The sequence below is a fragment of the Saccopteryx leptura genome, chromosome 4, assembly GCF_036850995.1.
Source record: "Saccopteryx leptura isolate mSacLep1 chromosome 4, mSacLep1_pri_phased_curated, whole genome shotgun sequence".
Classification (NCBI taxonomy): domain Eukaryota; kingdom Metazoa; phylum Chordata; class Mammalia; order Chiroptera; family Emballonuridae; genus Saccopteryx; species Saccopteryx leptura.
The window spans coordinates 77,718,361-77,732,633 of NC_089506.1; positions in this window are offsets into that span (position 1 = coordinate 77,718,361).

Genomic DNA, 14,273 nt, shown 5'->3' on the forward strand with positions numbered 1-14,273 from the left:
GTGCCTCTTTTCTCCATCTTATGGTTTATTATGCATGGTGGGTACTGTCTTAGACTTCTGCTTGCTGCTTCTTTCATGTTTCTCTGCAACTTCCCTGTTTTCAAACACCAGGAATGGCCTAGGTGGTGAGCTGGTTGGGCAGCTGCTTGGGGCACAAATCTTTAAGGGTCACCACTACATCTCTTGAATAAATAATAAGATTGGTATCAGTTAATTCAGCTTTTCACAGGAGATTTCTTGTATTACCAGTGAGATGTTTGGCTCTGATCTCTCTGAAGAAGATACTAGCACCTGTGTGGAAATAAACAGTAATACTCCCCAGTGCTCACCTAGCTCTGTTGTTTGTTTTTGCAACACAAGTGGCAGGTTGTAAGGTGCAACTGTAGGCGGAGCTACCAATCCTGGAGACAGCTAAGTGAGTCCTCCGAAGTTGGTATGTCTGATTCTGATGAATTCTGATGAAGTGGTTGAAATTCTGGTGTCAAATAAACAATGACATAGGGCCATTTCTCAGGAAGTAGGTTTTTTTCTTTTGTTAAATCATAAATTTGAAACCTTTTACTGCCTCTAGGAAATTGGTTTAAAACTTTGCAAAGAAAAATTAACCTGACCAGGCAGTGGTACAGTGGATAGAGCATCGCAGTGGGACATGAAAGACCCAGGTTCAAAACCCCTGGTTGCTGACTTGAGCCCAAAGGTCGCTGGCTTGAAGCCCAAGGTCGCTGGCTTGAGCAAGACGTCACTCACTCTGCTGTAGCCCTCTGGTCAAGGCACATATGAGAAAGCAGTCAATGAACAACTAAGGTGTTGTAACAAAGAATTGATGCTTCTCATTCTCTCCTTCTTGTCTGTCTGTCCCTCCCTAAGTCTCTCTGTCTCTGTCAAAAAAAAAAAAAAAGAAAGAGAAAAACTAGAGTAAGAAGAACAAACAAATAGAAAATAGTTATGACATGAAACCTTATAAAATAAGGATTAAAAGACAGAAGTTAACTGTCATTTTCACATTAATTCTCAGTTTTAAAAATTCATTACACTTTTTTTTACATCCTTAAAATTGGAGTCAGTCATTTCAAAAATTTCAAGCAATACATAAATGTAAATGTTAAACTTCTCTGTGGTAATAGCCTCCAAGATGGCCCTAATGACATCATCTAGTATTTATGTCTGTGTGTAATTCTTTCCTTGAAAAGTGAACTGTAATCTGATAAATAGTATGAGGCAAAAGTACTAGGATGTCACCATAAGATTAGGTTATTTTTAAAAAAGTGTGGTTTCCTTCTTTTTTTTTTGTATTTTTCTGAAGCTGGAAATGGGGAGAGACAGTCAGACAGACTCCCGCATGCGCCCGACCAGGATCCACCCGGCACGCCCACCAGGGGCGTCACTCTGCCGCGACCAGAGCCACTCTAGCGCCTGGGGCAGAGGCCAAGGAGCCATCCCCAGCGCCCGGGCCATCTTTGCTCCAATGGAGCCTCTGCTGCGGGAGGGGAAGAGAGAGACAGAGAGGAAGGGGGGGTGGAGAAGCAAATGGGCGCTTCTCCTATGTGCCCTGGCCGGGAATCGAACCTGGGTCCCCCGCACGCCAGGCTGACACTCTACTGCTGAGCCAACCGGCCAGGGCCTGGTTTCCTTCTTTGAGTACTCTCTAGATCTCTTGGATATGTTCTGAGTCTCATGCTTCATAGCTGTGCCTTTCAGTGCTTAAGTCCAATGAAGGAAGTTCTGATTATCCTTGTGAAGGGCCCACTTGAGGAGAGAAGTCATGTCAGATGAAGGTCCATGGAGAGAATTACTGGGGTAGTCCTGGGAGTGAGTGAGCTTGTATAGAGACCTTCTGAATCCAGCCAATAGTGGATCCTCCCCAGGTTGAGCCTTCAGGTGACTCAGCCAATAGCTTGGTTGCACCCTGTTAGAAACTCTGAGGTAGAATCACCTAATATAGTTTGCTCCTTAATTTCCAATCCACAGGAACTATGAGATAATAAATGTTTGTTGCCTGACCAGGTTGTGGTGCAGTGGATAGAGTGTTGAACTGGGATGTGGAGAACCCAGGTTCAAAATCCCAAGGTTGCCAGCTTGAGCGAGGGCCTACCAGCTTGAGTGTGGGGTTGCTGGCTTGAGCATGGGATCATCACTATGACCCCATGGTCACTGACTTGAGCCCAAAGGTTGCTGGCTTGAAGCCTAAGGTCACTGACTTGAGCCCAAGGTTGCTGGCTTGAGCAAGGGGTCACTGGCTCTGCTGTAGCCCTCTGGTCAAGCACATATGACAAAGCAATCAATGAACAACTAAGGTACTGCAACGAAGAATCAAGGCTTCTTATCTCTCTCTCTTCCTGTCTGTCCCTCTCTCTGACTCTGTCTCTGTCAAAAAAAATGTTTGTTGTTTTTAGCTGCAGCATTTTGGCATAATTTGTTCACAGCAATAGTTAACTAGGGCAATCAATTCCCAGAGGCAATCAGTATTAAGAACCAGGTGCTTATAATTCTACATTTTTGTCTACTCATACGCTATAATTAAATATGTGTATATGTGTACATACACACACTTTTTTCCTCAAAAATAGGACCATATGATACATATTATTAAGCAAGTTATGTTTAGTCATATAATGAACCATGGTCATCTCCCCACGTCTATATTAGACATGCCATATATATATATATATATATATATATATATATATATATATTTATCTAACTCATTATTTCTAGACTGCTGAATAGTATTGTATTCACTCTGATAAACATTTACATTGATTCTATTTTTTCTATATTTGTTTTTTTGTGTATAATTCTGTTTGTTTTCTTTTCATCTTGTCAGATGTTGCTATCTTCAACATCTAAAATAATTAGTTTCACTAAAAATCACAAACTTTACCCCTTTATGAAACTATTACATGCTTGTGGATGAAAAAGAAGAAATTAAGCAAAAGTAAAACAGACAGTATGGAAAATCAATAAACACACCCTGAAAAGTATGACTTTCTTTTGAAAAATCTGCTTTGAAGATATCTCATGAGTTTTGACCCATATTATAGTTTTATTTGAGACAAGAGTTACTTGAAAAGTGTTTTATAGTTTTCTATGTATTGAGTATTTGTGAAAATTTTTAAATTAATTTTTAATATTATTATATTTTTACCAGGTAATATATATAAAGTGCTGAGATTTTATGACTTCACAGAAATTTACTTTATTGTCTAATTCATGAATAATTTTTGTGATGTGCAAAAAAAATGGAAAACTTTATTTTTAGAGTATAAATATGTTTACATAGCAACTCATTATATCATTTAAATTCTATATAATTTTGTGTGTTTTTTAGATTGTAGAAGGCTTTGAATGTACAGGAAATGAAAGAATATCATTGATGAACATGCTCATTAGCATTTTATGTAATAGAAAGTGCCAAAAGTAACTTCTTCCAAGTTAAAGTTTAACCGAATTGTATGGCCAGTGGTCGCAGCCATCACAGCCAGGCATGTGGAGGTTCCAATTAGATTCGGACAGACAGTAATGAAACTGCAGAGCCAAGAGCTGATGAGCTATTCCTTTATTCTAGCCTCGCACCCGGCAGGCGAGTAAAAACACACGGGGCTCCAAAACCCACTCATTCAGAGCTTACAAAGCTACTGACACATCTGGGTTTTCCTAGAATCAAAGGCTCCCAACATCTCAGTCACTTCTGGTTCCCCATCTGCACACCTTCTCCCTTCTCATCTCTGCACAAACTGACTTCTCCTTTAGCAATCTGCCATCTTGGCTTCTTCCTCTTCTCAAAAGACTTTCTGGGGCAAAAACCCCTTCTCCAGCACACATTAGCATAACAGTGGCCCTTCCCAAGCAGGAAGGCAACTAGTAGTTTCACCTGCCAGAGCCATTTTTAACAAAGTGAGCAAATATAAAAATCACATTTTACAAACTTATTTGCCCAACACAAATTATATACTTTGAAAATACAGTTTGCATATGAAACGCAATAAAATTTTAATTATATAGATTTCAAGACTCTAAAATCTATGATTGGGAAATTTTTATGCTGTTTCTAAAGATTTCTAAATGAGAATGTTTCTAACCTAATTCAGAAAGTATCCAACTGAAGTCCAAATTTATCGTTTGTTATCTCTGTTTACAATCCCTATTGTTCTCTGTGGGTTTTCTTATATTCCACTACACTTAGAATGTTCTGGATACTTAGTGGGTTAAAGAAAAAAAAGTAAATATTTAAAATATACCTACTAATATAGTTATTTGCAGTGTAATATTCTAAGAGAACAAGTTGACTCTGTTTTCACTTTTTCTATGATTTCCCCCACCCCCCATCACTAAATATTTCAAGTAGAATTGGATTTAAAGTGTTTTGTACTTTAAATGTTAGTGGATGTTCCTGAGTAGTGCATCTCTATAAAAGGTTATCAGCTTTCACAATAAATGAAAAAGAAAACCTAAATTGTAAAGATGCATTATTAAGAACTGCATTTATTTCAAAAAGGGCATTGTTTTCTAGTTCTGGAAGTTGTATAAATCAAGATGAAAGTAAAAATAGAAGCTGACAAGTTTACAAAAGTTAATATATTCTGAATACCTATCTTTGGTAACTACCATGACACACTGAAGTTCTTAAATGTTTTTAACAGCTGAGTTAGATTCTTACATAGAAAGGAAATCACCTATCTAGGCAATAATTTAAAACTGAGGCTATGGAGACCTTGTAATGGAAACAACACTAAAACTCAATTTGCTTTTTCTGGATTTCTTCCCAGTTTTATTTTGTTTGAGAGGAAATAAGATTTTTTTTCTTAATCCTCAAAAAACCATATTTTTAAACTAAAAAGATAATTATAAATAAATGTTGGAACAGTTTGTTGATTTAAAAATCTCATTGGAAACATGTGGATTCCTACAAAGCTTGGTCTGTATCTCGGATATATTTAGATTCTTAAAACGTTTTTTTGCCAATGAACCTTTTCAGAGTTCACATATTTTTTATAAGTTGAAATCTAGCACAATGTTTTAGCTTCTAAGGATAATTTCAGTTTAGTTCTATTGTATTAAACTTTTATTTAAAAAAAATTTTTTTTTTTTTGTATTTTTCTGAAGCTGGAAACGGGGAGAGACAGTCAGACAGACTCCTGCATGCGCCCGACCGGGATCCACCTGGCACGCCCACCAGGGGCGATGCTCTGCCCCTCCAGGGGGCGATGCTCTGCCTCAACCAGAGCCACTCTAGCGCCTGGGGCAGAGGCCAAGGAGCCATCCCCAGCGCCCGGGCCATCTTTGCTCCAATGGAGCCTTGGCTGCGGGAGGGGAAGAGAGAGACAGAGAGGAAGGGGGCGGGGGTGGAGAAGCAAATGGGCGCTTCTCCTATGTGCCCTGGCTGGGAATAGAACCCGGGTCCCCCGCACGCCAGGCCGACGCTCTACCGCTGAGCCAACCGGCCAGGGCTTATTTAAAATTTTTGATTTGTTTATTAAGTGGGAAAATACAAGCCTTTGTGTTTGTCTCCCTGAGTAAAAATTGCATTTGTAAATTATGGAAACATCTTAATATGAGTGTTTTCCCCTAAAATAACTCATTTAGAAATCAGAGAAAAATTAGAAATTAAAACAGATTTAAAATCTTCCTTGTACAAGGAAACAGAACAAAACAACCCCAAACTATCTTACATTCAGTCAATGTTGCAGGTTGAGTTAAATATGTTATATGGAAAAGAATGTGGGAAATGTGCCTAGAAATTGAGTGAAATGATACCAAAAAGTGTAAAGATGAAGTAACATAGAAACTGTACTAACTGTTGATTTTGTTTCTCAGTGTTGTAAACAAGGGGTTATACAACTATGTTTTTCTAGCCCTCTCCCCTTTCTTCTGATCTTTGAAGTGTGTCACTCTTTCATTTTGCCATTCAACAGTCTGACATGCAAAAGCTTTGTTCAGACAGTTTAATTTAATCACTGCCACTGGTTCAACAAGCTGATAAAATCCCCTACGCTGTACAACAGCCAACATCCAGCTCACTGTTATCTGATACTGTTTGAAGCTTCTCTCATGAATGCATGCTGATAATACAAGAACTCCAAACATGTCATAAACAATATATTAATGCCCCAGTTGGAATCCCATTAGAATAAGAAGTATATGAAGTTTAGGTCATTCAAGTGGGCCAATGTAATAAAATGTAATTTGGTCTAATCTTCCCAAAGAATGTCCTGTGTTTGAAGCTGACAGTCTCCTATCACAGGCAAAAGTAATTGCTTGTTGACTGCACTGCAGACTTTTGAATCATGGCCTTTGTACTTCAAGCACCTTCCAGGTGTCTCAGCTAGAAGACAATCTGTCTCTTTGTTTGAATGGAAAGACATCTAAACTATAAATAATAAAACAAGCCGTGGGTAGTTTAATGAATATTGCTCATCTAGATTGGAATTTGTGGAAATCTGAGACAAGTGGTTTAAAGTCAAAACACGGCAGAACATTACTCTTTGAAGTGTTAGCTTCAGTGATCACATCTTTAAGGTTTACTAATTTAAAGTATATGAAAATGCTACAGATATTTATATATATAAGGCTTACTCATTTAAAAATGTGAGACTCTTGGAGGAAAATGAAATCATAGTTCTGCAATTTAATAAAGTATCTATGAAATGTTTGTATTTTTTCAGTCTAAAAATAGTGTGTGTCAAAAAATTGCTAACCCGATTAACTCAAATGCTACGTATTCGAGAAACTATTGAGAAAACAAAAAACTTTGTAGATGTTCCCTGCAAAGTAAATTGCAGTGTTAGAACACATAGATTGTGCTTCTATGTCCAAGTGCTGTTCTAAGTGTGTTACTTATTCCAACTCTTTAACCCCCCCCAACAACCTCCCTACCCCCCTTTTTTTTTTCACAGATGAGGCAAAGAGAGGCTGAGTAATTTGGTCAAGATCCTAGAGCTATTAGTGGAAATTGGATTTAAACCCAGGTAGTCTGTTCCGGAGTCTGTACTCTTAACAATTATGCATCTATTGTACTCTGGAAGGGCCATGAGTATGACAACATAAAAAAACTCTTTAAATTTCTATTTTGGTGAACATGGAAAATTGGAGATGGTTGATCCAAACTAATTGTGGAAGTGATCTAAAATGTGTAAATCTTATCAGTAGTTCCCTATTTGGCCACACTCTGTAGCAGGGCATGGAAGGACTTTCTACAGCTTGAATTCTACGTTCTTCATTTATCCAGCATGCTCCGAAGGCTCCAGTGATGCTCATTACTTGCAGTAAGTGGAATGCCTTTTTTCTCAGTTCAGTGAGCCTCTTACACTTCAGAGAAAAAACATTTATTATGTACTAGAGACTGTGTCTAGGGATACATCAATAAGAGACAAAGATCTCTACCCTAGTGGGGCTTACATTCTAGCGCAGAAATCCCAGCTAGCAATAAGCATCATAGGTAAGTAAATTTATGGCATGTTAGAAGGTGATAAATACTATGGGGAAAGGTTAGAGGGGAACTAGACTGTGAGGTGGTAGTTTGACAGGAGAGATGAGATGCCACTTCATATAGAGCGTTCGGTGGTAGGTGACCTGTAAGACTTGAAGAAGGGGAAAGAAAAGAGTTCCAGTGGAAGAAACAGCTGGTGCAAAGCCCCTATTATGGATATTTTCTTGTCCTGTTGTGAGGAATAACAAGGAGGCCAGTGTGGCTGGACTGCAGTGGGCTGGGTGGAGGAATCAGATAATGGTGCTGGGAGGTTCAGGGGCTAAATTGTGAAGGCTTTTTAGAGCCTATTTTAGACTTTTCTTTTTACTCCGAGTGAAATGGAAGGCCACTGCAGAGGACAACCATGATCTGACTTACATTATAAAGTGATAGAGCTGGACGCTGTGTGAAGAATGAACCATAGAGGGTAGCAAAGTTAGAGGCAGCAAGACTAAGTAGGAATCTATTGCAGGTGAGACATGATGGTGGCTTGAAACAGCAGAGATGGGTGAAAAGTTAACAGATGGTCGATATATTTTGTAGGTAGAGACAATGGCCTTTCCTGGTGGGTTGGATACAGTTTGAGAGGAAGAGAGATGTCTGGAATGGTTGCAAATGTCCATTTTTGAGCAACTGGAAAGATAGAGTTGCTGTTGACTGACTAGGAAAAATCCACTGGTGCAGCAGAGTTGGGGGGAGAACTGGAGTTCGGTTTTGGGCGTGTTAACTTTGCACATACTGAAATGCTCTTTCCAATTTCTGTTGTCTCACACACTTCCATTTGTCTTTCAAGAATTGTCTTAGCCTGACCAGGCAGTGGCGCTGTGGATAGAGTGTCAAACTGGGACATGGAGGATCCAGGTTCGAGACCCTGGGGTCGCCACCTTGAGCACGGGCTCATTGGGTTTGAGCAAAGCTCACCAGCTTGAGCCCAAGGTTGCTGGCTCGAGCAAAGGGTCACTTGGTCTTCTGAAGGCCCATGGTCAAGGCACATATGAGAAATCAATCAATGAACAACTAAGGAACCGCAACAAAGAATTGATGTTTCTCATCTCTCTCCCTTCCTGTCTGTCTGTCCCTAGCTGTCCCTCTCTCTGACTGTCTCTGTCTCTAACACAAAAAAAAAAAAAAAAAAAAAAAAAAGAATCTTCTCATACTTCCCTCGATCATCACTCTCTTTCCTGAGTAATTTGTTTTTTTCTGGAATCAGTAACTTTTTATGTAAACTTCAATTAAGGCCCTTTTTACCCTATTAGATTCTATAGGCATTGCCTTTCAACTAGACTGTGATGTTTTGACTGTATCTCCAGTAGCCAGCACTATCCCTTGCATATAGCACAGCTCAACTCATGTTTATAGAATAAATGAAAGAATGAAGTCACTATGTGTCCATGTAGTGATCTTATAATTTGTGAAAATCAGAGACTGTAAAGAAAATTAGAGCTCTGATGTAAGTGAGGAGAGCTGCACACAATGCAGTCTTTTCCTAAGTATTCCCAGAAAGCTGATTGGTTGCAAAGCCATTCTTACAGTTTTGTGGATCTGTAAGAGATTCTACCAATGTTGAAGATAAGGGATCTGCCTATTGTTACATGGCAAATCTTATAGTTTTCCCACATCCTTTAACTCTACTACCTGTTACCTGCTGCTATGCATTGTTCTCCCAATAGAAATGTTGAAGTCCTAACCTTGCAGTAGCAAAAAGTGACCTTATTTGAAAATAGGATGTTTACAGAGGTAATCAAGTTAAAGTGACATCATTAGGGTGGGCCTTACTAATATGACTGGTGGGCGGCCTTGAACAGTGAAGAAATTTAGACACAGAAAGAGGCATTGCATAGAGAGAAGCTGATGTGAAGAGGCACAGGATAACCATCTGGTGTGAGTAACGCCTCTGTAAGCCAAGGGGCACGAGGGAGGACTGGGAAACACCAGAAGGTAGAAGAGGTAAGGAAGCACATCGCTAGAGCCATAGAGGAAGTGAGCCCTGCCAGTGTCTTCCTTAATTTTGGATTTCTAGCTTCCAGAATTATGAGACAATAAATTTCTGTTGTTTTAAAAGATTACTTTTTAAAAAATTTTTTAAATTTATTTATTCATTTTAGAGAGGAGAGGGAGAGACAGAGAAAGAGAGAGAGAGAGGAGAGACAGAGAGAGAGAAGGGGGGAGGAGCTGGAAGCATAAACTCCCATATGTGCCTTGACCGGGCAAGCCCAGGGTTTTGAACCGGCGATCTCAGCATTTCCAGGTTGACGCTTTATCCACTGCGCCACCACAGGTCAGGCCAGTTTCTGTTGTTTTAAGCCACCCAACTTGCGATACTCTGTTGTGGAAACATTAGGAAACTAATCTACTTTCATTTCTTACCAGTGGCAGACACATTTTCCATATAATCTTTTCCTACAGTGCAGCAATATAACATATGTTTAAGCACAGGTTCTCTAGTCTCTATTTCAAGTTCAAATCCTGCCTCTAAAACTTATTCAACTGTGACCTGGAACAATTTATTTAACCCCTTTGAGCCTTAACTTCTTCTGTTATGAAACAGGAAAAATAATATCAACTACGTTTATAATACCTTAAGGCAGGGGTCCCCAAACTTTTTACACAGGGGGCCAGTTCACTGTCCTTCAGACCATTGGAGGGCCGGACTATAAAAAAACTATGAACAAATCCCTATGCACACTGCACATATCTTATTTTAAAGTAAAAAAACAAAACGGGAACAAATACAATATTTAAAATAAAGAACAAGTAAATTAAATCAACAAACTGACCAGTATTTCAATGGGAACTATGCTCCTCTCACTGACCACCAATGAAAGAGATGTCCCTTCCGGAAGTGTGGCAGGGGCTGGATAAATGGCCTCAGAGGGCCACATGCAGCCCGCAGGCCGTAGTTTGGGGACCCCTGCCTTAAGGCATCATTGTGAGAATTTAGTGGAAAATGCATATCAAGAGTTTAGAGTGCGCTTGGTATATAGTTCACATACATTAAAGATTAACCTGCTAAGGCTCCTAGATGTACTATTGATAATAAGAATTGTAAAATTCACTTGGGGATGTGGAATCAGTAATGGGAGTGGCTCAGCCACAAAACGTTTGAAAGGACTGTGAAATGTGGGGAACGCAGATTCTATTACTAGCCTGGACTCAACAGTTTCTGATGAAAAGGTTTTTTACTTATTTGTATTTATTTATTTATTTATTTATTTATTTGTTTGTTTATTTATTTATTGCCTAGAAGATTCCATTAAAACAAAAAGGGGGTTAGATTTTCATTAAAAAATAACTTTGCTACGGCATGACTGACAAAAAGCTACATATATTTAAATTGCACTGTTTGAAAAGTTTCAACCCATGAAATGATCAAGATGAACATGTCAATCATGCCCACACATTTCCTCATCCTCCTTTCTAATCCTTTCTCACACCTTTCCTCCCCGCCCCCCCACTGCCCCGCCCCTATTCCAGGCAGTCACTGATTACAGATCACTGATCACTATTCCTTCTGTCACTACAAATTAGTTTGGATTTTCTGGAGTTTTATGTAAATGGAGTTGTACAGCATGTCTGTCATCTTTTACTCCCCATTAATTATTTTGAGATTCATTAATGATGCTCCTGTGTCAGTAGTATGTTTTTGTTACTGATTGGTATTCCATTGTATGGATATATTACATTTGTTGATGGGCATTTGGGTTGTTTTGAGTTTTGACTATTACAAATGAAGCTACTATGAGTTTATGTGTAGACATATGCTTTTCATTTCTCTTGGGTAAATATCTGGGAGTGGAATGTCTGGATCACATGCCAGGTGCCTATTTAACATTTGAAGAAACTGCCGAACTGTTTTCCAACGTGGCTGTATTATTTTATATTCCCATCAGCAGTGGATGAAAGTTCCATTTATTTCACATTATTGTCAATCCTTGGTATGGTCAGTTTTTAAAATTTTAGCCATTATAATAGGTATGTAGTGGTATTTCATTGTGGTTTTAGTTTGCATTTCCTTAATGCATAATAATGTTTAACAGCTTTTCATGTCCTTGTTTGTTATTGGTATAGCTTCTCTGGTGAAGTGTCTATTCTAAACTTCTGCCCATTAAAAAGATTTTTAAAAAATCATTATTTTAAGCATTCTTTATATATTCTAAATACAAATCATTTATAAAATATATACTTTCCATATATTTTCTCCATATCTATGATTTGTTTTTCCATTCTCTTTAATAACGTCTTTCAAGAAGCAGATTTAGCAAATTTTTTTTTCAACAGCTAACCTTTCACCTGAATTACCATTCTGTTCAACATTACAGTTTTTTACATATCGTGATCAAACTCACATAGTGGTCAAACAGTGTTTTCTCCAGGTGGTATAGTGGTGAGCATAGCTACCTTCCAAGGAGCAGGTTTAAATTTTGATAAAGTCCAATTTATCAAATTTTTCTTTTGTCAATCATGCTTTAGGTGTCATATCTAAGAAATTTTTGCCAAGCTCAAAGTTATAGACATTTTCCTTCTCAATTTTCTTTTGGAAGTTTTATAGTTTTATTTTGCACATATATCTATGATAGATTTTGAATCACTTTTTTATGATGATGGAAAGTATTTTATTTTATTTTTTTTATTTTATTAATTCACTTTAGAGAGGAGAGAGAGAGAGAAAGAGAAAGAGAGAGAGGGGGAGAGAGAGAGAGAGAGAGAGAGAGAGAGAGAAGGGGGAGGAACAGGAAGCATCAACTCCCGTATGTCCCTTGACCTGGGAAGCCAGGGTTTTGAACGGGAGACCTCAGCATTCCAGGTCGATGTTTTATCCACAGAGCCACCACAAGTCAGAACAAAAGTTTTCTGATTGGAATAACTAATTTACTTATTTGATTTTTTCCCTTTGTCTGGAAGACCCAGTAAAGCAAGAAAGGGCAGGACCTATCTCTCATTTTTACGTACTATTGTTACATGGGTGAGCCATTAAAATTTTTTTTTCCAACAGCTAACCTTTCACCTGAATTATCATTCTGTTCAACATTACAGTTTTTTACATATCGTGATCAAATTTACATAGTGGTCAAACAGTGTTTTCTCCAGAGAAAGCCTACCCCAGAGAAATTTTCATGGCCCAAAGCACTCCTGGGCTGTAATTGGCACCTTAACTGTTACTGTAATATTTCCACCGCAACCTAAATGGGCTACTATTGCTTTGAAAGAGTTAAAAGTGCCTTTCCAAGATGATGGCTAGGCTATAACCAGGGAGAATCAGGCTCAGATTTTTTTTCTTATGATACATTGTTTGTATTTTCTCCTGCAAAATTCATTACTGCACATTTCATTAGTGTACTGAATAAATCTAAATCTTTAATTCACTGCATTCTCATAATGGATGAATGGCAAAATTGGATTAGATGGAAAATAGTTTTTACTTTCCCTGTATTTTTCCCTGAATCTAAGACTTCACTTGGCTATCTCACTGTTGAATTATTCTTTTCCCTTACTGGTGTCCCTTGAGTATAAGAAAATAGCCGTAATGTTACCAATTTTAGCAATTTCGAGTAAACAGAATTAGTAGTGCTACATATAAAGTCATTATAATGGCCCTGTTTTGCATTTTTTTTTTTGCTTTCTTAAAGCTTTACTGCCAATACCATTACTCTATTTTATCTTAGTGAACAAAACGAGCTACCTAATACATGTGGCTTCAATCTTGTGAAATTCATAAATATATATCAACAGTTATAAAAACACTTTCCAGGAAAGAATTCCAAGAGATTAATTGTTTTACTTTTTCTCTTAAGAAAGTAACTGAAAAAAAAAATCAATCACAATTGTTTTATAAATATGCCTACTATGCACCAAGTTCTCACTTAGTATTTTAACAAAATTTATCCATCCATTAAGTCTTGGACAAGTGAACAAAAATGAATTGTCATTTGTGTTATTTTATAAGTGTCATAGGAGATTATGGCATATTATTGACTTCTTCAAGAATAGTTCACTTGAGGAGGCAGTTTAACATGCACAAATCAAGATCAATATTGGATATGCATTATTTTTTTTCAGAAATGCTACCAGGCAATTTTTCTCTACAAATCCCCTGTTGATATTTACAATTCTATAAAAAATTATTTTGTGGCCAAATGATAGTTTAGCTAAGCTTTAATTATAAAAAAAATGGATTGCTATTTGCTTTGCTACTTTGCATTTCAGATGTACTTACTATTTAATTTATTTTTTTACCCTTTCCCAAAATAAGTCTGGAGAGTCTGAAGCATTTTTGCTGACTCTATTTATTTTGATATTATAATTTTTTTTTATTAAGGACCTGTAGTCATTTAGCACTTGTTACTTTTCACCTTTAGTGGCTATGTGAAATTCATCAATACATTCTATAATCTGGTCGATTGTATAATATGAATAGTCATTGCTATCTCTTATCTTCTTTAAATCACTCAGAGGATTGTACTTTAAATATAGAGAGATCCTAAATTCTCAAATCATATCTTGGGTTTAATTATTTTATGCAACTTAATGTTCAATTAATTAATTAGTTTCTATTCCTCCGATATCAAGTGCTCTCATGATGGTAAGTGCTCATGATATTGTTTATGCTGTTAATGATAAAAATATGAGAACACATTAAGTCAACCTAATGTAGCAAATACACACTTTAAATTCATTTTGTGTGTCTCATCTGGCTCAGGTAACCCTTTTAAAAAGGGGCTTACTCTACTCTCATCTTTAACTAAAATGTATTCTTTCTTCTTGAATGATAATTTTAGAAAAATCTCTTTTCTCTTTGATCAAATTCCTC